This window comes from Pristis pectinata, chromosome 7 (assembly GCF_009764475.1).
Source record: "Pristis pectinata isolate sPriPec2 chromosome 7, sPriPec2.1.pri, whole genome shotgun sequence".
Lineage (NCBI taxonomy): Eukaryota > Metazoa > Chordata > Chondrichthyes > Rhinopristiformes > Pristidae > Pristis > Pristis pectinata.
This window is the reverse complement of record NC_067411.1, coordinates 60611478-60636494: the sequence shown is the minus strand read 5'-3', so window position 1 is coordinate 60636494 and position 25017 is coordinate 60611478. Positions and strand designations below refer to the sequence as shown.

The following is a 25017-nucleotide window of genomic DNA, read 5'->3' as shown; positions in this document are numbered from 1 at the left end:
AACTTGCTTGTTTTAGAACCAACCCAAAAACATGTCACTTGTGAAAATTATTTTACACAAAGGCCATTTCAAAAGTCATCAGTAAAGGATTCAAATTCCACGAAAGAGAATTGGATACATAAACTAGGCTGACATTTGATTACAATGAGGGCCTGCTGAACTGTTGAAAGTGGCATTTTGTTTCAGCATGTTATTGGTTCTTTCAAGTGGATGCTAAAGAATCCTTGGTACCTTTTAAGAAAGAGTTCTCCCAGTGCCTGGCAAATGTTCATTATTCAATCAAATCACTAAAACAGACTACATTGTCATTAAATCCATGACTGCTTGTGAACCTTGTTATTCAACTTAACTGCCTCATTGCCCTACCTTACAATGAATAACAGTTCAAACAGTATTTCATTGGCTGCAGTGTTTTAGTTTATTCTGAGAGTATAAATGGAATGGTATTTCATTCTTTATGTTACCTTGGCCCAGAAATTACATCTCGTGCCTTGCGTTGTGGGTTGAATTTCTTTCCTTACCCTTCAGATAGTATTACTTCTGTGCTATAAATTGCTGGAAATGCCAATTAATAAGGGTATGGTGAGGTCAATGGGGCACCTGGGACTTCATGAACTTCGGGTTCAATAGCATAACCTCTCAACTAACAAAATACATGTATAGTCAGAACAAATAACAAACAAGGAAGATAAGAATCAAGCAAAAAGAAATAGAGGGAAATAAGACTATGGGCTGAAAGAGAGAAAAAGGAATCAAATATATATGAAGATAAAATTAATGCTTAAAATTTGCTCAGAAGAACATTCTGGCAACAGAAGTGATATTCTATTTGTTCCTTTCTGAGCTTCCCAGGTTGATTTTCATGTTGGGACCATTTATCATTCTGTTAACAGGGTGCTTAGGACATGAATCACCAGCCCTAAAAGGTTGAGATGAGATTCAATCACATCACTGGTGCAATTTCAGCATCATGACACACAATGGAGAGGCTCACAGTGAAGCGATAATTATTTTGTTTTTAGTGAAGCAATTGGTGGACGAATGCAAATCATCCAGCTGCTTGTGACAAACAAAAACGCACGCTATGTTCCTTTTCGACCACAAATTGCTGGGAATTTTCAAGTACACTGATAATGGTGCAAGCAGAATACTTACTCTTATAGCTAATCAGCAGCTTCAATTATTTACTATTTATACTATTTACATTAATGACCTAGATGAGGGGATGAAATGGAAGGCATCCGAAGTTGCAATGACTTGAAAATGGGTGGAAGGGCAGATTGCAATGACGATATTGTGACTCTGCAACAGGATATAAGTAGATTGATTGAAAACTTGGTAAGTGAAATTTAATGTAGGAAAACGTGATGTCATGCATTTCTTTACAAGGAATCTAAAAAGGCAGATGATTACCTAAATGTAAAGAGAGTGCAAATGAGTGAAGTACCAAGGGATCTAGGTATTCTTTTTATAAATCACAATATTAGCAGAAAAGTGCAGCAAATCATTAAGAAGACAAATGGCATATTGGTCTTTATTGCAAAGGGGTGGGAGTTTAGAAATGGGGAAGTTTTATTGCAATTGCACAGCATGTTGGCAAGGTCACATCTGGAGTACGCCACATAGTTTAAGTCCCCTTTACCCAAGATACAGTCCAAAGGAGATTTACTGGGCTAATTCCTGGGATGGGAATAGATGTCAAGATGTTTTCAGCAGTGCAAAAGTCTCAAACGAGGGGACATAGTTTTAAAATAAGGGGCTGGTCACCGAAAACTAAGGTGCATAGATATTTCTTCTCACAGAGAGGAGTGAATCTCTCAATCTCTCCCAGAGGCTATGGAGGCTAGATCATTTAAAGTGGAGGTAGATAAATTTTTCAAAGATCAGGGAATAGAGGGCTATGGAGATCTGGCAGAGAGGACAAACTGAGGCCGAGAGTAGATCAGCCACGATCATATTGGAAGGCAAGCAAGCTTGAGGGAACAGGTAGCCTATTTCTGCTCCTATTTTCTGGTGTTGTTGTGTCTTGTGTGTTTCAGAGCCATTATCTTCACTGTCCCAGCATCACAACCAGTAATTCAAGTACCAATGAATCTTCATGCTCCCTAATTTCCCCAGATCTCAGATTATCAATATTAACTTTAAAGTGTCCAGAATTCAGCTGATGTCAAGGTTCCAGTCACTGTGTAAACCTTCATTAGCTTTCTGTACCTAGTTTGATTTACTCATCAAAGTAAAAAAAACTGAGAAAATCAACCAAGTGGTTAAATTGATATAATCCAGCATTTCCAAATTCTTGTTGCTTTTTTTTATTTTTACAACTAATTAAGGTACTAATTCATTCATATTTTCATCCCTTTGTTGGTTTTCATACTGTGGGGATGAAGAAGACAATGCCATGAAGCTCTTGAAAGGATGCCCTCCCTGTTGGGCCAAAGAGACCTAGGACCTGCATGTCAGCACAATCTGGCAGACTGCCAAAAGATTATGAAGATTCTAGGATCTCTATATTTGCCCTGACGTCCAAAATTCTAGTTTCTTTGAAGTCTTGATGGCACTAATTCACTCGAATTCCAAAACTCAAAAGATCCAGATAACTGTCATAATCTTAAACACAAAAGAAAAGCATAAAAGGAACTACTCCACAGAAATTTGAAATGGGAGATTTATCACCACATACAACGGTCAACAGCGTTTGCCTCTTTTTTTTAAAAACAGTTCAGTTAGTGCTCTTGCCTGACTTTTATATGTACCTGCCACAGCCATCTCTAATGATAAAGTCACAATTAAGAAGCTGGAGGATGCTGACGGAAATACTACCTTCTTGAATTTCTTCATCTAGCTCCCAAATGTTCCACCAACTAGCAGTTATGAAAATAAATACCATGGAATCCAGATGCATCCCAGAGCACAGCATATGATAGGAATCATTGCTTTTAATAACAAGCCAATCAACTGAAACCAAGCAAGATTTTTATTAAAATGTGCTCATTTTTCAGGATACCAGCATTTATTCCCCATCTCCAACTGCCCTTGATAAGGTGTGCTGAGCCATTTACAAGTGAATGGCCACCTTTGGGGTGTCTAGGGTCACACATAGGCCAAACAGGGAGAGAATGATGGATTTCCTCCCATAAATGGCATACATGGATTTTTTTTTACAACATGGGCATTTTTGTGGTCATTATTAGAAAGGCACATTTTATTTTAATTGTTGTATTAATTAAATTTAAATTCCACAGCTACTGGGGTTCATTTGAACTCAAATCTCTGGATTGTTAGTCCAAGCCTACAGATTACAAATCCAGTAAATTAACCACTGCACCATGACCATAGCAACATCACTCCTGCACACAACCTCTAAGCTCCTGAAACATATCATCCTTTACAGAATTAGCCTTCTTATTGCGTCAACAATGTTTGGAGAACAAACAGGATCCCAGCTTGAACAGAGTTACTACATAGATAACACCAGCGATGCACACCAAGGCCAATTTCCAAAAGAAATCCAAGCATAGTTCAGCCTTTTCCATTTGTCAGCAACCGATGACATAGTCTGCATTAAAGGCCTGATGCTGAAGCTCACAGTAATTATAGCTCTATTGCAGAACATTACACTTGCAATAGATAAGGCAGAATTATGCTTGCCCTTGTTTCTCAACAACTGATTCCACATTACTCAGTACTCACACTAACATTCTTCAACGCATACACAAGTAATATACCACCAGATCAGCAAAACCTATGACACATAGCAAAACAAACAGCCACTTATGATAAGCATCCACCTTGAATGAGGCCTACGCACCATGGAAAGTTATTTCTGGAAATGAATGTTCAGTTCCCAAAAAAATAATTGCTATTGCATTCTACCTTGATTACTGGAATCCCATGTATATCCTAAAAGTGACTTTCTACAGCAAGTCAGCAGCTTGACCCTATTCCATCTGACCCCAAATGAAATTAGAATTCTTGCTGGCCTTCCTCAACAAACTGAATAAAGTGATTGCCAGGACAAAAATAAAGGTCAACACAAGCTTGGGAGAATCACCCTTAATGGCCCTTGTGTGGTAAATACAATGAGGCAGTATAGACTTGAAGTAGGTACATTAAACTAATATCCAACTGGACAATGCAATCTTATATGTTCATGAAACCCTTATGTCAACTTCAACATCCTGGCTTGCAAAGTTGTTGCACATACACAGACATCTAAGAAGTCCACACAATTCAGAAAACTAAATTCCTCCCATACCACTAAGACTTCACTAACATCCTGCAGCAATGTTTGAAGTCATGCCAAGTCTTTCGGATCTATACTATTAAAAGCTGATTAAGTTTGAAAAGTCAAACAACTTGTACACAACAACTCATTCTTGTTAAAGATTCAAGGCAAAAGATCCTTGGCTTCAATCTTCCACAAAGATCATGAACAACCCTAAAGCATATTACAAAAACCATGGCAGATGGAGAAACACAAATACAAAATTAAAAACCCCCCAATGTGCCATCATAGTCACCATGAATAGACAACAGAACACAACAGCTAAACATCAGATTCACAACAACATGCATCTCACTCTGCAGTCCTGATACAACTACCTAGATTATCCATCTGAAGACAATTATAAATATTGCTCTCCATCAATATCAATCATTTGAAAAGGAACCCACAAATAAATGCTTAAGAGAAAAGCATTTTCACTAAAAAAAAAGTCACTAAAATAACATATAACATGAAATTAGTATTCTGAATTAGTTGAATTTAAAAGACGAAGTTATATCAAAAATACATAAATAGTTAACGTGAGTCATTGCTGCTAAAGTTGTCTCATTATGCTCCTGTGAACTGCTGCTAGACACTTCTTTAAGTAGAGGTATTAAATAAGTTCAAGCTGTCAGTATTGCTGCGTAAAGAATAACACTAAAGTATGATCACCAGCAGATTTAAATTAGAAATGCAACACATAGTTAAAATTGTCATCTCCTTTCCTACAGGGGGATGAGTTGATGATGGATAAAGTATAAAACAAATCACATTTAGACTGGAACTGATTTGGGAAAAAATGGTTAATTTTAAAATGACACAAATTCTTCATTCATAAAGGGAAATTTATATCCAATAAATCAACAATGATCACAACCAAAATATTTTCTAAACACGTTTCCTACAATCCCTCGAAGTATTTATCTCATTACTTTGGTGAAATCCTGTTCCAGTGGGAATCAAACCAACTGCTCATTTTCTGGTCTCTCAATATTTGTATTTCAGACACAATTAGCAGCAATTATACACTTGCACATTTCAGGCTCATCCCAACAAAAAAAGATGCTGCAAATAATAAACAGTAATTAATGCAAATTAGGTATCATCCTGAAACAATAACTACAGACTTTATCTCACTTTAACTGGGGTTTGCAACAATGGCAAAGTTTTCATTGTTACTGAAACTTTTCTGCCATGTAACACATCTCAACCCAATTACTTAATTACCCAATTAATTGCAGTGTGAATTGCATAATTAGATGTTCACTTCTGATAAGAAGCAGGCAGAGTTACTTAAAACCATTCTACCCAGTACAATTTAAAATTCATCTACCTCTTCTGGATCTCATGGTTAAATCCACCTTTGGTATTTTATTACTGGGCAATTGCAAGAGAAGGAAAGTACCTATATATACACTTCCATTTTTAACACAAACGAGATGAACACTTACGTTTAAAAAGTGAGCAGTGGTTTGATCAAGATATTTAAAATGATCAAATGTTAACCTATCTTTCTCCTTCAGGTTTTCTGGTGGGAGACAGATCCAGAACAATGGGGTATGATTTTAAAATTAAAGCAGTTAGGAGTCAAACTAAGGAGCAGTTTTTCCATACAAAAACAAAAATTGAACAAAAGGCTATGGATACTGGGTCAACAAAAACTTTCAATGCTGCAACTGATTCATTAGACACGTACATTTTGGGATAGGAATTAAGGCAGATAAACGCAATCCAAACATAGATGAAGCATGGCTATTTAATGGCAGAACAGACTTGAGGACTGAATGGTCTTTCCTTGCTTTGACATTTTTGTGTCATAAATATCTGCAATTTTTAAAGATTCTCTATGAAAAGTTAAAAATTTATTTTGAGCAATACACGCAAAATGCTGGAGGAACTCAGTAGGCAGCACCTATGGAGGGAAATGAACAGTCAATGTTTCGGACCAAGATCCTTCATCAGGACTGGAAAGGAAGAGGGCAGAAGCCAGAATAAAAGGGTAGGGAGAAGGGGATGAGCACAGGCTGGCAGGTGATAGGTGGGTCCAGGTGAGGTGGGGGGAAGTAGGTAAGTAAGTGGGGGTGGAATAAATGTGAGAAACTGGGAGGTGATAGGTGGAAGAGGCAAAGGGCTGAAAAAGGAATCTGATAGGAGAGGACAGTAGGCCTTGGAATAAAGGGAAGGAGGTGGACAGGTCATGAGGGTGGGGTAGGGGAAAGAGAAGGGGGTCACAGGAATGAGTGAAAACAGGGGGTGGGGGTAAGAAAGAAAGAGAGGAGTGGTTACTGGAAGTTAGAAAAATTTACATTGATGCTGTCAGGTTGGAGACTACCAAGACAGAATACAAGGTGCTGCTCCTCCAACCTGCATCTGGCCTCAATGTGGTAGTAGAGGTGGCCGTGGACAGATATGTCAGTGTGGGAATGGGAAGTGGAATTGAAGTGGCTGGCCACTGCAAGATCCCGCCTGTTGTGGCTCATGGAGCGAAGGTGTTTGGCGAAGCGGTCCAATCTGCGTCGTGTCTCACCGATGTAGAGGAGGCCACAACAGGAGCACCGGATGCAATAAATGACACCGACAGATTTGCAGGTGAAGCGCTGCCTCACCTGGAAGGACTGTTAGGGTCCCAGAATGGTGGTGAGGGAGGAAGTGTAGGGGCATGTGTGGCACTTAGCACAGTTGTAGAGATAAGTGCCGGGAGGGTGATCAGTGGGGACGGACAAGTGCATAAGGGATCCCTGCAGAAAGCAGAGAGGGGAGGGGAGAGGAAGATGTGCCTGGTGGTAGGATTCCTTTGGACATGTCTGTCCACGGCCTCCTCTAATGCCACACTGAGGCCAGACACGGATTGGAGGAGCAACACCTCATTTTCCACCTTGTTAGCCTCCAACCTGACGGCATCAACATCAATTTCTCTAACCTCCGGTAACCACTCTCTTTGTTTTCCACCACACCCCCCCCCCCCCTTGTTTTCCACCACACCCCCCCCCCCTTGTTTTCCTGTGACCCCTTTCTCTTTCTCCTCCCTGCCTCACAACCTGTCCACCTCCTTCCCTTTATTCTATGGGCTACTCTCCTCTCCTATCAGATTCTTTCTTCAGCCCTTTCCCTCTTCCACCTATCACCTCCCAGCTTTTCACATCTTTCCCTTTTACCACCTCCCTCCCCCACCTACCTACCTTCCCCTCTTACCTGGACTCACCCATCACCTGCCAATTTGATTTCCTCCCCCTCCCCTCTTATTCTGGCTTCTGCCCACTTCCTTTCCAGTCCTGATGAAGTGTCTCATCTCGAAACGTTGACTGTTTATTTCCTTCCATAGATGCTGCCTGACCTGCTGAGTTCCTACAGCATTTTGTGTGTGTTGCTCCAGCTTTCCAGCATCTGCAGTCCCTCTTATGTCTCTAAAAATTTATTTTGCTTAAATAGTTTTGTGCACCTTCTGAAATCGGTTTAATCAAAAAACCTGGACGTCACTGAGGGAAAAACAATATGTCAATGGTTTTCTCAGCAGTTTAAATGACAAATGTAGACAAAATCAATAACTTAGTTGGAAAACTGTAAAGATTTACCTATGAATCGCAAGCAAAATAAATGTTGGAACCATATAGCAAACCAAGGAGGACCTGAAAGAGAAAAATGGGTTAACATTTTGGAAAAGATCCTTCCTTAGAATTGTTTAGTACTCACTGTTTTATTGGGCAGGTAGTAGAAGGTCTGCATTGCAGAACAAAGTGTTACAAATTGCTAAATAGGTGTTACAAATTGACAAGGTCTCAGTCAAATTTCAATCTGTAAGCCATGTCTCAAGAGTCTCAGTACAGTGCTAATTGTGGGCATTGTATACTGTACGGCACTTTTTTTTATATAGATTCTCAGCTCTGGACAAATTTGTATTGTCTCTTTTTTCTAGGAGAAACCAAATTCAACATCAAGTCACCTGACAATGCCAGAAGGGGAATGTATGGTTTATCACTAAAACAAAAGTTAATTATAAGCATACATTTCTTGGGCATGGATACACAAAAGAAAGTAACACCACTATACTGGAATAGCTTTGAGAATAAACTAAATATAAAGAGGAAGCTCAGAAAAGGATCATTTGATCGATTTCTGGGATGAAGGGTTGAGGGAAGTTTGAGCAGTTTGCACCTATACTCATTGGAAGTTTAGAAGGAGATGTGATTGCATTGAATAATACAAGGTTCTTAGAGGCTTGATTTCTAGATGTTAAGAGGTTCTTTCTCTGATGGGGAATTTAGCACTAGGAGATAGTTCTGAATTCAGGGATTGCCCATTTAAGATGAAAGGAAATGTCTCCCTTCAGACCATTGATCTTTGGTATTCTCTGCACCAGAGTGCTCCAACAGCCCAATCACTGGATATTTTAAGGACTGAAAATTGTTTTAGTCCATACAGGTATCGAGGGATATGAAGAACAAGCAGGAAACTGGGGCCAAGAACAAGATGGGGTCATAAGAGTATGGAAACAGGCCCTTTGGCACAACTCATCCATGCCAACCAACATGCTTGAATGAGCTCATCCCATTTGCCTAAGTTTGGCCATATCCCTCTAAGTCTTTCCTATCCACATAACTGTCCAAATGCCTTTTAAATGTCGTAATTCTACCCGCCTCTACCACTTCCATATATTCACCACCCTCTGTGTGGAAAAAGTTGCCCCTCGGGTCCCTTTTTAATATTTCCACTCTCATTTTAATCCTATGCCCTCTAGTTTTGGACTCCCCTACCCTGGGGAAAAGGCTTCTAAGATCGGACCAGTCATCATCTTAATTAACGAAAGGGGCCATAATCACCTCCCCTAATACTATTTCTTATAACCTTAAGAAATATATTTGGCTTCTCCAACCAACAAAAGTTAAAAGAAATTTCCACATGTCCAGCACTGAACTGAAATGAAAGTCTTTTTATAATCTGTAAAGGATTAAAATTGAAGTCTACTTCATTAGTGTCTCTCCTACTCCACTTTCCTCCACTGGTGTGTGCTATAACAATTCACCAATCCTTTGAAAGATCAGGGAATAGAGGGCTATGGGGAAATGGCACAGAAGGGATGGGATCTCTGGCAGATCAGCCATGATAATATTGAATGGTAGGCCAGGCTTGAGGGACACACCACCTCTAAACCCATAAGGTCAACATCAGCAGGCATAGAAGAAAACTTGCACATTCCCTCCTGTACACAAACCACTGATTTTAAACACATCATCCCCCACTTATTCATGACAACTAAACCAAAATCATGGAACTCCAATAATATTAAAATCATGAAACACCACAACTAATAGCGCTGTGAGGTAACCTTCATCAAGCAAAGTGCTGGACCACCACCTCAAAAGGCAACTGGGGATGGCAATAACTGTCAGCCTCATAAGAGCTGTCCATAACCCAGAACGTTTATGTCACAATAATCCAGTAAAACAATTAGCAGTCCCAATTAATGTTTAGGTTTGTTTGTTTGCCTCAAAAGAATAAAAAGCACCAAATTCTCTTTGGGGGCTCTTCATATTACATAATGCGAATCTTTAAAGGAATAAAGTATATATGAAATAGAACTTTAACCTTGACAAATGAGATCCCATATAAATCACATGCAACCCTGCCCAATGCATTTTCAGAGTACTGATTAAGACACTAAGCCATTACAGTAGACCCCTATGATCATCTGCAAGCATTCATTATCCCTAGAATTCTTCAGACTGGTGGGGGCAAACTACCTGGCTACTTCATGTGTGTTGATTTATGTCAGTGCAGTGTTAAGATAACTGACATACATGGCACACATTACTTTTCTGTAATCAGTCTTGTAACACTGTTTTTCTGCACCCATTCCAGGCTACTTAAAAAGTTCACACAAGCCAGTCAGAAACCCTACAGTTAACTTTTTACAACATCAGCACAAGATTTCAATTTCAGCTTTCCGACCCACAGAGAAAAATTGAGAGGTGCATTGTTTCAAAACTGCTGATATATTAAATGCAGATCCTTCCTTAGCCTCAGGGCAATAACTGCCACATTAGTCCTTCATTGGGACACACAGATGTGAATTTCACATTACCAGTGGCACTTAATACCATTCATACACCGAAAAGAGCTGTACAAGGGAAAAACACCAACTTGTTCTAATAGAGGATAACTGGAATTGTGCACAGAAGCTCACAAACAAGAAAGCTCCAAGTCAAAGAGCATACGATGGCTCAGGGCAATTTCCTTCTAAAGCAAACACGTTGTCTGAGTACCAATTTCTGACTAAATTCATTTGCTTGCACTGAAATTGTGAAGCTGCTTAACACAAAAGTACCTAAAAGATACATTGTTTGTGTCACAAGGTGAAAACAGTAATATCGTCAACAATATTATTTTGTGATAAAGACCAAAGATTTGTTAAATTTATTCTTTTTTCCCCCCATAGTGCAAAACTTTATTGCCAAAACTGCAGCATGAGTGTAGAACACATTAGCAAAGCAGATTCAGGTGAAATCTAACAGCTTCTCACCAATTCTGTAAAAAAAAGGTTTTTCCAAGTTAGTTGGGGACTCCTGTAATGTTAGATCCATGTAGAATTGCATTTTGTGACGGGCATTTAACCTTTAACTGAAGTTCAATGTAGAATCTGCTAAATTGCAGGGGTTGGAGGAAACCCCCAATTACCCTGGAAAGGATTTAGTTTGAAACATAATTAATAGGAAAATGCAAAAGCCACTGTGCTCATCCAGCTCTGTTTTAATTAGGTCCACATTCAGCACCTGGTCTGCTTTCCTTTAATTAGAGTCTTTTTCTTAAATGCTTCTACTTATAAAGTAGATTGCCACTGAACATGCAAAAGAGCTGCTTCTGTTCTTTAATGCCATGTATTTCAAACAGCCAGTTAGACCTGTTTTTTTTCAATGCAGGAACAAAATAATTCTCTACATCAAAATTTTTGGAGTTTTGTGAGGTCCTAATTTGATATCAGCCCTTCATTTGAAATAATAAATTTTGCCATTGCTATGGTAGGAGAGCAAGAGTGTAAATAGAGTTACAATAAATCACAAAGAATTAGAACCACCCAGGAAAAGAAACAAAAAAGCTCTTTTAATCCACATATACTCCCATGTGACAATTTTCATTTTCCAATGATCATAAAAGCAAATGGCCCTCAAATTACTGAATATGTCCACCAAGTTAATAAGGTATCATATTCGTACATATGAAAGATAATAAATGGTTTCCTTGTGTAAACAATAGGAAAAGCTACGCATTGACAGAGGAAAAAAAAACTAGCCATTTAAATCTTGCAAGTATGTATCATTATTACATCTCATTGTAGGAGTGTACATCACATGGATGAATTTTACTGTAGTCATCATGGACAATGGCACTTAATCAGGAGTTGCTAAATGAAAAAAGTTTTCTCAAATTTGTAGTTCAACACAAGAAGGTGCTCCTCACAAGCAGAAACCAAGCAATTCCAAGAAAATAAAATATTGTACCTCCATAACAGCCTCCTGAACGATGTGCCTCTTACTGCTAAAACACATTGTCACAACAGCAGAACGTGCAGAGCATGAATAAATCTGATTAGTGTAATGATGCCATCTCACCCAAACTGCAACAAGGCTTCATAACCTTTTTTTTTCCCCAGAGAACTTGATTGTTAAACTCTATGACTCTATAGCTGTTGCACTTGGACAAGGTTATAATAAATGTCTAATTATTGACATTTTAACAGTGTTGCCTTAGTACATTTTTCTGCTTTTAACTTGAAGATACATTTCAAGTTCAACACATCCAATTTATTCTTTTACTATCAGCTGAAGTTTCCTTTCATCCAGAAGGTTACATATTTTATCTTCTCAAATAGATCAAATGTATGTCTTTCAGCTGACTGTCTCCAATCTCACAAAAGATCTATCACTTCTTGCAAACAGCATTTACAGGTATTTTCAAAGATTCTCATCAACTGTGCGAACATTGATTTTTATCCTTAAAAATTAACTATTTGGAAAAGAAATACAATCAAGCTACCTTTGTTCCATTTAGTGAGTATCATACTTTGTTATAGAATCATAGACTGATACAGCACAGAAACAGACCCTTTACTAATGCTACATGAATCCCATTTTTTAATTCTCCCCACATTCTCATCAACTCCCTCCAGATTCTACCAATCACCTATACACCAGGGGCAATTTATAGTTGCCAATTAACCTACCAACTTTTTTTATTCATTCAAGGGATGTGGGCTTTGCAGGTTGAGCCAGCATTTAGTTGCCCATGAGAAGATGCTGGTGAGATGCCTTCCTAAACCACTGCAGTTCTGGAGGTGTGGGTATACCCATAATGCTGTTAGGGAGAGAATTCCAGGACTTTGAAAAGTGATGACAAAGGAACAGCAATATAATTCCAAGTCAGAAGATGTGTGGCTTGGAGGGCAACTTCCAGGCAGTGGTGTTCCTATGCTTTTGCTGCCCTTTTCTTTCTGGCTGGTACAAGTCATAGATTTGGAAGGTGCTGTCTAAGCAGTCTTGGTGAGTTGCTGCAGTGCATCCTATAAATGTACAAACTGCTGCCATCATGCATCAGTGGTGGAGTGAGTGAATGGTGAGGTGTCATTTGATGAGGTGCCGATCAAACGGGCTGTTATATCCTGTATAGTGTTGAGCTTCTTGAGTGTTGTTGAAGCTGCATTTATCCAGGAAAGTGGAGAATATTCCATCATGCTCCTGAATTAATCTTTTAGATGGTGGACAGGCTTTTTTTGGGGAGTTAGGAGGAGAGTTTCTTGCCACAGGATTCCTAGCCCATGAACTAATGTAGTCACAAAGTGTATATAGCTACTCCAATTCAACTTTTGGTCAATGAGATGTGGAGGAAACCAGAGAACCCATGCAGTCGTGGAGTATGTGCAAACTCCACACTAACAGCACTGGAGGTCAGAATTGAATCCAGGTCTCTGGTACTGCGAGGCAATGATTCTATTAGCTGCACTACCGTGCTCCATTGTTCCTGGTACTTCTTGAAACTTCTCACCATTTTTAAGTTACTTTCTTCTTGCCAAGATATTTATAAACCTACACTGCAAAAGACAAAGAGTTCTCAGTAGCAGCATTCAAGTTCTGATTTACATATAGTTTTTTTTTACATATAGATTATCCTGAATGCAGTTCAAATGGTTTACTGCATCCAGCTTCACACATTAGTTTAATAACTTAAAATTAGATGCTTTTTCTCTCCCCATAGAAAATCAAGCACCATAAAAATTGTGTCAAGAAATATAGCACCAAGTAGAAACTATCTCCATATAATAACTCAGACAGTATACAGAGTAAATATTTCCTTAAAGATCAAGTAACTGCAAATCTTGAAGCCTACATATGAGGAATGTTTATAACTTAATTTATAGCCAATAAATAATAATAATGTTTAAAATTACACTGCAATGTAGCTCTTAAAGAATATTGTACATTTATTGATAATGTATGAAAATTATAACAGTTGTAAACTATTTGAACAGAGAGACTGAAATCATAATATAGATAGGTGTTTAACAAGTAGGCTTTACTTTAAGAGAAAAGCTCTAACATATGTGAAAATCACCTCCTTGAATTGGTGAACTGCATCTGTTTAATGAGATTAGGTCAGTGAATCATTGTAAAACGTTGTTGGCAGAGCTAAAATACTTCTGGAAATAATGGAACATTTATAAAGCAAAAGTGGTTTAAAACTGCTGCACAGTTGACTTCTTGCAATTCTATCAGGGCGTTACTTTTGGTCCCACTGGTACTGAAATTTATAAGTAATTCCTACTTTTAATGTGATTTTGATAAAGTAACAAATACAGTGGCCAACACAAGGCAGTAATTTCATCAACAGTTCAGATAATGTCACAACCAAAAGACTGAAGGCAAAGTGATTTATAATTACATTCCTCTACAATATAAAGCAATGGACCATTAACAGAGTTCAGATAAGGCTGGTATAAACCACCAAATCAGAACCAGCTCCAGGCTTAGAACACATATTATTTTTTTCCCCATAGGAATGCAAGTATGTAGATCAGATACTTCCATATCAGGAAGACGTTGCGCCTGATATAAAGTAAAGCTCTATTTGCTGTGGCCAAATCACGTTTAATCCCAAAATATAACTCCTTATCTTCATTTCTCACACCATTCTTTCTTCCAGCTTCTGAAAGAGATTGCTAATTTAGTCCCAACTATAAAACAATTTAATTTCAAGCCTCATCCACTTCACAAGCTGGGTTGGAGCCATCAAGCAACAGAGAAGTCTAGGCTACAAAGAACAAATTCTAGAGGAAGCAGGACAGCACATTGACTATTTGAACCACACTTTCTTTCAGTGTGTCTCAACTATTGCAGCCAAACTGAGCAACATCTGTACTTTCATTATGCAAAATGAATCACATACTTATTGTAGGTTAGATCCAATTCAGAACATTAGGTAACCCCTACTGAGCCATTAAACTTTACTAATCAGACTGATATACCAGAAATTCAATTCTTTACTTGGTAAAAAAATTACAAAGAAACAATCTGTAGGCAACAGAGTAAAACATTACTAGCCCTAAAGGCAGATTAGTCAACAGAGAGATGGAAGGGTTTAGCTGTTTGATAACATTCCATGAGGTAAATAAAGAGATTAATAGTGCGTGTTATGTACAGGAATTGCAATTCAAAATGCAAAAAAGCAATATCCTTCAAAGCAGTTCAATTACATATGCTGCTCCCAAGCATCTGGGAAACTCAACAGTAAAACAAACTTCCTCACAAACTGTTTCTATACACTATTAAAACACAAAATAGCTTTGGTGTATTTCAGTTACATAAAGGCCCAGAAATTGCTGGAGAAACAACATCAAATGCAATGAATTGGATATTTTAACTTCACCTTGCAGATGATATTACTTTTGTGCTATTAGTTGCTGGAAAAGTGAATTGATAGGGTTAGATCAAGAGGCCAATTGGAACTTCATGAACCTCAGGAACTACACTTCCCAACTCCCCAAGGCCTACAGCTTTGACCAATGAAGGCAATGATGGAAAAATAGACCAAATAATAAGGAAATAGGGTGGATGAAGAGTAAAATTAGATATCAAAAATAAGTGGAGAAAGACTGGATTAATTATGAGAGCAAAAAAGAAACAAATGTACATTTGAATTTGTCATTATTTTCTCAACTTTTTTTTGCCCATGTCTCCTAAAATGCAAAATGTTCGAGTAACATCCAGAATTTCAACTTTTTTTTAAAACCATCTTATAACTAATTCAAACAACTAGAGCATCATCTATAATACTGCTCACCACACCGTGCACTGGAAATTTCCTCAAGGATTTTCCTAGTCATCTGCTGTATGGTCACAAAAGAATTTTTTCAGGTGGCATGAACAAGATTGCTGTTGATACGTTCCACTGAAATTACACCATCGGATTCAAAGAATCCCTCGGGGGTTTTAAAACAAAAATTTATCTGTCATTAAATTGCAATATCTGGGCAACTAAACTTGACTGAATTGAGCAAAACCCAGTCCTTGAAATGCTACTCAGGTATGCACTTTGGTAATCAAATTTCATGCCTCTGTCCACCATCTTTGCAAAAACCATAATTTGGTTCCCCTTTACTCCATGTTTGTTTTAAACTACATTTTTCATTTTTAATTGTTTACTGAATTAATACCAAGGGCAGACAACAGAATGAAATGTAATAAGCTTTCATTGGATGGCGTCTAGCTTTAGCTGCAGTGAAACGTTGAGGCTTACCTAGGCTTTCCAACCACAAGACATAGGTGATTCATTTTATTTTAGCACTACAAGGATGATCCTACCATTTAGGTGAACTGACGAGCATGTGCTTTTCGGGGTTTAACCGAAACTACGGTGGCAGTCCTACAATTCTGCAATATTGTGACCAATGCAAGCTTCCTCAACCCAAAGTTAAGGAAACCTGTGGGCCCAGCACTATCATGCGGGCACAACTTGGCGATTGGCTGATCAGTGGGATAGGATGCAAATTTTTTAAAGGTATGAAGTCAATGAAATGAAGCTAAGTAGTCAAGAGGAACAACTGAATACAAGGAACGGAACAGTATTTACAGCTCAGAAATACTATAGTCAGGTCACACTCCCAGTCAGTAGTTATGCACAACACAAGTCCCTTCCCAACTCTAACTTTTGTCTTTTTATCTTTCCCTTCCTTTTGCTCTCATGCTCATCTATAGATTCCTCTTAAATGTTCCTAAACTATTACCTCAACTTCTTGTAGTAGCAAATCTCACATTCCTAAGTATCATTACAATAAAGAAGTTTCTTCCAAATTTCTGACTGGATTTAAGAATATTATAATTTTGACCTCCAGTTCTGGTCTCAAAGTGAAAGTATCTTCTCTACATCTACCCTATCAAACCCCTTCATTATCCTTAAGAACTCTAGCTCTTCATACATTAATCTTTCTATTTCTGCAGAACTCATTTCCCCAGCAATGAACTATATCATGAGGGGAACTTTGCTGGTGGTACTTGGGAGGGTTTGAACTAGTTTGGCAGGGCCACGGGAACCACAGCACCAGGTCAGAATGTGGAGTGATTAAGAGGAAGGTAGATGCCATGACCAGTAAGTCTGTAAGAAAGGACAGGCAGAAGTAAGGTAATAGACGTGATGGGATGGATCGGCTGAAGTGTGTTTATTTTAATGCTGCGAGTATTAAGGGTAAGGGTGATGAACTTAGAACATGGAATAGTACATGGAACTATGATGTTGTGGCCATTAGAGACTTAATTGAGGAGGACCAGTCTGGATGCTTAATGTTCCAAGGTTTCGATGTTTTAGAAAAGATACAGAGGGAGGCAAAAGGGTTGGGGGGGGGTGGGGGGGGGTGGTGAGTTGTGCTATTAATCAAGAACAACATCACAGCTGTACTCAGAGGGGACATAACGAAGGGTTCAGCCATTGAGTCAATATGGATAGGACTCAAAAATGCTAAAGCTACAATTACTTTGATGGGATTATACTTCAGACAGCCCAATAGCCACCAGACATTGAGGAACAGATACACAGGAAGATTAGGGAAAGGTGCAAAAACAGCAGGATTGTCATGGGTGACTTTAACTTCCCTATTTCGACTGGGACCTCCTTAGTGCAAGGGGTTTAGACGGGGTTGAATTTATTAGATGCATCCAGGAGGGTTTCTTAAATTAGTACGTAGATCATCCAACCAGAGGAGGAACCATACTGGACCTGGTGTTGCGAAATGAGCCTGGACAGAAGAACATTTAGGAACAGTGATCATAACTGCTTAAGTTTTAAGATAGCTATAGACAAGGATAAATATGGACCTTATGGGAGAGTATTAAATTGGGGCAGGGCAAATTACAATAGTATCAGGCAGGAACTAGGGAAATTCAATTGGGAACAGCTGTTTTTGGGCAAGTCCACAACTGACAGCGGAGGGTGTTTAAAGACCAACTGCATGGAATACAGAACAGGTATATTCCAGTAAGGAAGGAAGGACAAGAATGGCAAAGTAAGGGAACAGTGGATTACGAGAGAGATGGTGAATTTAGTCAAGAAGAAAAAGGAAACGTCAGTAAGGTTTAGGAAGCTAAAGTCAAACAGGGTCCTTGACAATTATAAAGAAACTAGAAAAGGACTCAAGAAGGGAATTAGGAGAGCCAGGAGGGGCCATGAAAAGTCCTTAGCAAATCAGATTAAAGAGAAGCTAAAGGATTTCTGTACAGACATCAGAGCAAGGGATAACTAGGGAGAGGGTAGGACCACTCAAGGATAAAGGAGGGAACATGTGCTTGGAGGCAGAGGGCTGTGGGTAAGGTCCTAAATAAGTACTTTGCGTCGGTATTTGCCAAGGAGAAGGACATGGAGGATAGTGAGATCAGTGTGGATCCTGCTAATATGCCAGGGCATTTTGAAATAAAGAAAAAGGTAGTGCTGGGTGTCTTGAAGAATGTTACGGTGGATAAGTCCCCAGGATCTGGATATACCCCAGATTATTGAGAGAGGCAAGAGATGAGATTGCTGGGACCTTGACCAAGATCTGTGTGTCCTCTCTAGCCACAGGCAAAGTCCTGGAGAACTGGTGAGCAGCTAATGTTGTTTTGTTGTTCAAGAAAAGAATAAGGGTAATCTTGGGAGAAGAGCAGTGGATGTTGTCAACATGGATTTTAATAAGGTGTTTGACAAGGTCCCTCATGGGAGGCTCATCCAGAAGATTGAGATGCATAGGATCCACTGTGACTTAGCCTTTTATATTCCAAATTGGCTTGCTCATGGAAGACAGAGGGAAATGGTCAATGAAACTTGTTCTGGCTGGAGGTCTGTTCTTTAGGGATCTGTACTGGGACTTCTGCTGTTTGAATGGATGGGTTAGTGAGTTTGCATATGATACAATGATGGGTGGCATTGTAGATAGTGTAGAAGATTGCCAAAGGATACAGTGGGGTCAGTCGCAGATATGGATGGAGAAATAGCAGATAGTTTAATCTGGCTAAGTGTGAAGTGTTGCACTTTGGAAGATCAAATGTAAAGGGACAGAACACTGTTAATGGCAGGACCTTTAACAGTGTTGATGTACGGAGAGATCTTGGGGTCCTAGTCCATAGCTCCTGAAGGTGGTTGCACAAGTTCATAGGGTAGTAAAGGTGGCATATGGTATACTTGCCTTTATTAGTCGAGGCACTGAGTTCAAGAGTCAGGAAGTTATGTTGCAGCTTTATAAAACTCTGGTTAGGCCACATCTGGAGTATTGCTTTCAATTCTGGTCGCCCCATTACAGGAATGATGTGGAGGCTTTGGAGAGGGTGCAGAAGAGGTTTACCAGGATGCTGCCTGGACTAGAAGGCAGGTGCTATAAGGAAAAGTTGCAAAAACTAGGGTTGTTTTCTCTGGAGCGTCAGGGGCTGAGGGAAGACCTGATAGAAGTTTATAAGATTATGAGAGGCATAGAGGGAGCAGACAGCTGGTATCTTTTTCCCAGGATTGGTTGAAATGTCAAATAATAGGAGGCATGCATTTAAGGTGAAGGGGGGTAAATTCAAAGGAGATGTGCAGGGCAAGTCCTAGAATGTGCTGCCAAGGGTGGTAGTGGAAGCAAACACGACAAAGGTGTTCAAGAGGCTCTTTGATAGGTGCATGAACATGCAGAGAATGGAGGGATAGGGACCGTGTTAGGCAGAAGGGATTAGTTTAGTTCGGCATTTAATTACTAGTTTAATTAGTCTGGCACAACATCTTGGGCCAAAGGGCCTGTTCCTGTGCTGTTCCAGGAACTGTGGCCTGTCCATGATGTAATTTCTTAGCCTTGATATTATCCTTCATATCTTTTTCAACACCATTTTCAGTACCTCTATATTGTTTATATAAAATGGAGAACAGCATTGTGCACAGTATTCTATGCTTATTTGTCCCCCTTTATCTGTTCTAATTTACTCCTTCATATTGTCCAGCTACTCAAAAGTACCTAAGCAAAGCTTATCAGAGCCTGCCGCTTCAATCACTTTTAAGATTTTACTTGTCTGCTCATGATTGTGAGGAGGAAATTCCTTGGGCTGAGGATAAAGTTAGAAGTAGGACACAGAGCAGATTTTCCTCTCAGCCTTACAGCTATGTGATAGAAGTTGTGGACGCCAAAAATTTCCAATCCTGCTGTAAGCCAGAATTGTCCAATCATCTTCTGGCTGGTCTCCCATGATCTACCCTACAGAAATTTCAGCTGCTCTAGCTCTGCTGCCCATTCTTATTTTACTATAATAATGCAAGTTGTTGTTGTAAAGCAAAAATTGTAAGAAATAGTCAACAGGTCAAGGAGCATCTTTGAAGAGGTTAAGTGAATTAACTTTCCAGATCATTGACTCAGCTTTTCTCTTCACAGATGCTGCCCAGCCAATTATTTGTTTCAGATTTACAGCATCCGCAACATTTTATTCTTTTGGACAGATGCAGTGATTATTATCACACTGTGTATCGCTTACCAGTCAGGCTGTCCTTGCTATTCATAAACCTGTGCTAACTCCCAATCTTCCTTTAAAATTCACATCTCCGGATGTAAGAACCTTCATCAGCCCGTCCCTGCCGCTAACCTTTTCGTGCTCCCTTTCCCCAACCCCACAACATTCCGTTCTGGGCTCTTGTGCATCTTCACCTCTATTCCATCACTAGTGGCCTGAGATTTTGGTACCTGACTGCTACAAACTGAAACTCCCTTTATTCTCCATTAAAAGCAGAACCTAACTGCAGTCAATTAGCTGAGCTCTCTGAAGGGATTCTGCACCTGCTTCAATAAGGAGAAAAATGGCTGCAACAACCAACTAACATAGCCAGAGCTTTCAACAGATGAAAAAATATACATTACTGCAACTGAACATGTTAAAGGAAGTCCTCTAAAAATTTAAATTCAATGCAGTCCCTGGATGCTTAAACACATTCTTCATCAAAAATTTGATCTCCAGAAGCACACAAATATTTGCACCCATTGTTGTTATGGTGCAAATGACAACAAGACATAATATTTTTTAAAAAATCACATCCAGCATATAGCAATGCACACCTCCATTATCACCACTGTTTACCCAGGGTATGCTGATATAATGCAGTTTTTATTTTTAAATTGCATTATATGTGCATACCCTGGGTAAACAGTTTTTACATTTCTACCATTATATCTGTTCAAACTCCTAACTCCATAACTATAATGGAAATCATCTGTCACCTTGCATTTCTCTCCCAATAATGGTCAATGCAACTAATTTGATTTAGCACCTTTAAAGCAGTAACAAATCCCCATAAGATTTTACAGTTGAGCACTGAAAGATAATGATCAAAAGCTGGATCAGTTAGTTAAGTTTTACCTTCCACCCCACTAGCCTCCACTTTCAACATATTATCCTTCGTGATTTCTGCCACCTCGAACAAGATTCCATCATCAGCCACACATTCACTTCTCCTTCCCTTGTCCACTCTTCCGACTGATACCATTATATGGCACTTTTCCATGCAACTGCAGGAGGTGCAAAAACCTGTCCTTTTACCTCTTCCACTCAGGAACCCAGAAGTACTTCTTGAAACAGTGATTCAGTTGCATTTCTTCCAACCTAGTGTACAACATTCAGTATTCCTCTACGTCACAGAAACCAAACACAGATTGGGAGATCACTTTGTGGAGCACCTGCATTCAGCCTGCAGAATTACCCTAAACTTCCAGTTGCCTGCCACTTTAATTGTTTTTAATTCTGATCTGTCTGTGGCCTCTTGCACTGTTACAACGAGACGCAATGCAAGGTCAAGAAACAACACCTCATCTTCTAACTGGGCACATTGCAGCCTTCCAGACTCAATATTGAATTCTGACTAGCCAACATGCTGTTTCTTCCTCTCTATGTATAATCTGGCCTACTGGACATGCCCCAATATGCCAGAATCACATCAGCAACATATTACACAGCCATAACTCTCTGTTCCATCCACATTTTGCTGATACCTTGACCAACTTGTTTCTCTCTCTCTTTCTGATTAAGGGTCCCCCATCTGAAATACTATTTCTCTTTCCACAGATGTTGCCCAATTTGTTTAGTTCTTCCCAGCACTTCCCATTATATAGTGTTGGCTCGGTTTTTCTTATCCTACTCATATAAGTGTATCCTGCCAGGCAGGTCTCACTACCTTGCCATTAACAATGAATTACACAGACCAAGAAGCTTAATGTGCTAGTAATTGCTGCCATAAAGCCATTTTGACTTGTCCTATCACAGGCATTCCCTTTGTTCTGTACACTCTTCCTCGATCTTCGCTCTGACTGAAAACAAACTTGCAGCTCTCAATTTCCCAGTTCTGATGAAGGGTCACAGAAACATTAACTGTTTTTCTTTCCACAGTTGCTGCCTGACCTGCTGAAATTTTCCAGCATTGTTTGTTTTTGTTTCAGGTCTCTGATATCTGCAGTTTTTTGTTTATTTTAGAGTTTTATGAAGTATCTTGAAGGAGCAATGGTAGAGACAGGAATGTTCAGCACAGGAATTCCAGAGGTGACTTTTGAGACAATTGGAAGCATAGTCACCAATGCTGGGAGGATGTGCAAGTAGCCAGAATTAGAGGAGTGCAAAGATGTTTAAGTATTTCAATATGGGGGATGTACAAAGGACAATCCAGGGTGGGATTTCAAAACAAAGATAAAAAGTTTTAAATAGTGTACTTGTTAGCTAGGAGTGCTTAATTTCTCATCAGGAATTTTATCATGTCCACAAATCTCATTAAGTTAAATGTATTAGAAGTCTTATTATGCACAAGTTCAAAATACACATAAGAATATGGTATACAACAGGAGCTAACAAAAGGCTATTTACATTGTTTCAGCAGGTGCCTAATCAAATATGTTTAATGTTTGCTTTTAATGAATACTAATAGACTGTTGAAAACTGCCTATTTGTAACCCTTCAACCCTATCAATACAACATCAGCGAATATTTTATACATTTCAAGCAAGTGGCATTCTGAGTTTTAAAAAAAACAAAATACTGCAGAGGTTACAAATCTGAAATAAAAATAGAAACATACAGCAGGTCAAGCAGAATCTATGAAAACCCTTTGTGTGAACGAGGAAAGAGAGAAAACAAATTGTTTTAAGTTGCAGAGAGGGTAGGGGACAGATAAATCAAAGAACACTGTTGATAGATTAGTGTTGCTGTGGGGATAAGCTGTAGAAAAAGCCATCTGATTTTTGGGTTACAAGCAGTTGGAGAGAAAACATGAACAAAGGCACATTAAAGCTACAAAATGGGGACAGTGAAAGTGAGAGGATGCTAACAATGGAACATCAGAGCCGTGTATAATGCAGAGCTGTAGGAAATACCTAGTAGGTCAAGTTATGCTAATTGAGACAGAAAAATTAGCCAATTTCAGACGGGTGACTTACAGCAAGACTGGCAGTTCTGATACAGACAGAGAGAGTGAACTGTAGAAATTGATACTGAAGCAGGAATGTTGCAATATCCTGATGGAAGGTAAGGTACCATTCCTCAAGCTTACAGTAGACCTTGTTATAACAGTGCAGGAGGCCACAGGGAGATAGATTTGAAGATAGATGGAATGGAGAATTAAAGAGGCAGAGAACAGGAAGCTCATAGTTGTCCCAGCAATCTGAATGCAGGTGTTCCACAAAGTGATCACCCAACATGTGTTTGGCTTCTCCAGCTTCGGGACCACATTGCAAGCACCACATGCACACAGGACTGCTGAAAGGTCTGTTTGGGTCCTTGAATAGGTAGAAGGGAAGATGTGAAAAGAAAGGCATTGTACCTCCAACACTTTCATCAGAAAGTACTCAAGAAAGGGAATGGTAGGTGGAAATGGAAGAAAGGGCCAGGGATTTGTGAAGGGAATGGTCCCTTCTGAATGCTGAAAGAGGACAGCATAGGCATTTGTATTCTGATAATGAAATCTTGCTGAAGCTGGTGGAAATTGCAAAGGATGATTCATTGAATGTAAAGGGTATCAAGGTAGAAAGTCTCATCAGAACAGATAGAATAGAGACAGGACCTGGGAGAATGAAATGGAGTCCTTGCAGGGGGCAAGGCAAGAGGAAGTATAGTTGAGGTCGTTGTGGATTTGTACCAGATGTTTGTCACTATCCCTTGATATGGAGACAGAGAAATTGAGAAAGGAGAGGGAAGAGTCTGAGATAGATCATTTGAAGGTGAAAGCAGGGTGGAGATCAGCAGCAAAAGTAACGACGTTTGAGTTTTGCATGAGTGCAGGATGCCACACCAATATAATCATTGACGCACTGATAAAAGATTTGAAGGAGGGAACCTGGACTTGTGGGTTACTGGAGACGCTCTAAAAAATTGTACACATTTGTCCAGAATGTTGGTCTTCAGTTTAAAACAAATAAACATATATTGAGACTGAAGTGCAAGTCTGAGAATTGGAATGCCCGTTTTCCTCATATGACAAGCTCTACATTGACCGTAATTCACAGGGAAGGCGAAATTATTCAGTGACTTGGAACTGGAAAAGTTAAGTTTACTCATGACAAATAAAATTATAATTTTCCAACATTTTATTTAATCAGCAAATTAGTGCATTTTTATTGTTTAACAATTTATATTCAGTAAATATTCTTGCCCATTCTTTCCTTCCTCTATTTCTCCCTCGTAGAGTCAGACTCATACAGCACAAAAAATAAAATCAGAAAATGCTGGAAATACTCAGCAGATTATGCTGCATCTTTGGGAAGATAAACAGAGTTGTTTCAGGTCAAAGACCCTTCATCAGAACACAGGCAGAATACTGTGTTCTAACGAAGGGTCTTTGACCCAAATTGTTAACTCTTTCTCTTCCTAAAGATGTGACCTGATCTGCTGAGTATTCCCAACATTTCCTGTTTTAATTTTATATTTCCAGCATCCGCAGTTTTTTTTGATTTTCTCATACAATACCAAAACCAGCCCTACACATCCATGCCAATCATCAAGTACCAACCTCTACTCATCCCATTTACTAGCACTTGGTCGATTGACATCTATGCCTTGGCAATTCAAGTGCTTGCCTCGATACTTTTTAAATGTCGTGATAGTACCTGCCTCCACCATCCCCTCAGGCAGTGTATTCCAAATTCGAATCATCCTCCAAGTGAAAAAATTCCTCTTCAGGTCCCCCCTAAATCTCTTACACCTTATCCTAAACCCATCATTATCTCCTTTAAGTTATTGTTTTTTATGCACTAT

At 39.2% G+C, this 25017-nt stretch overlaps 1 protein-coding gene across 7 annotated transcripts in view; it reads right to left on the bottom strand.

Annotated features, from left to right (window-relative positions):
• Window positions 1-25017, bottom strand: part of focad (focadhesin) — a 175321-nt gene that overhangs the window by 148906 nt on the left and 1398 nt on the right. For 4 of the 7 annotated variants that reach the window (XM_052019163.1, XM_052019162.1, XM_052019168.1 and 1 more), the window contains one exon: window positions 7840-7893. The exons of the other annotated variants lie outside the window; for them this stretch is intronic. The gene's annotated coding sequence lies outside the window, so the exon portion shown is untranslated. The remainder of the gene's footprint in view (window positions 1-7839; window positions 7894-25017) is intronic. 7 annotated transcript variants of the gene reach the window in all.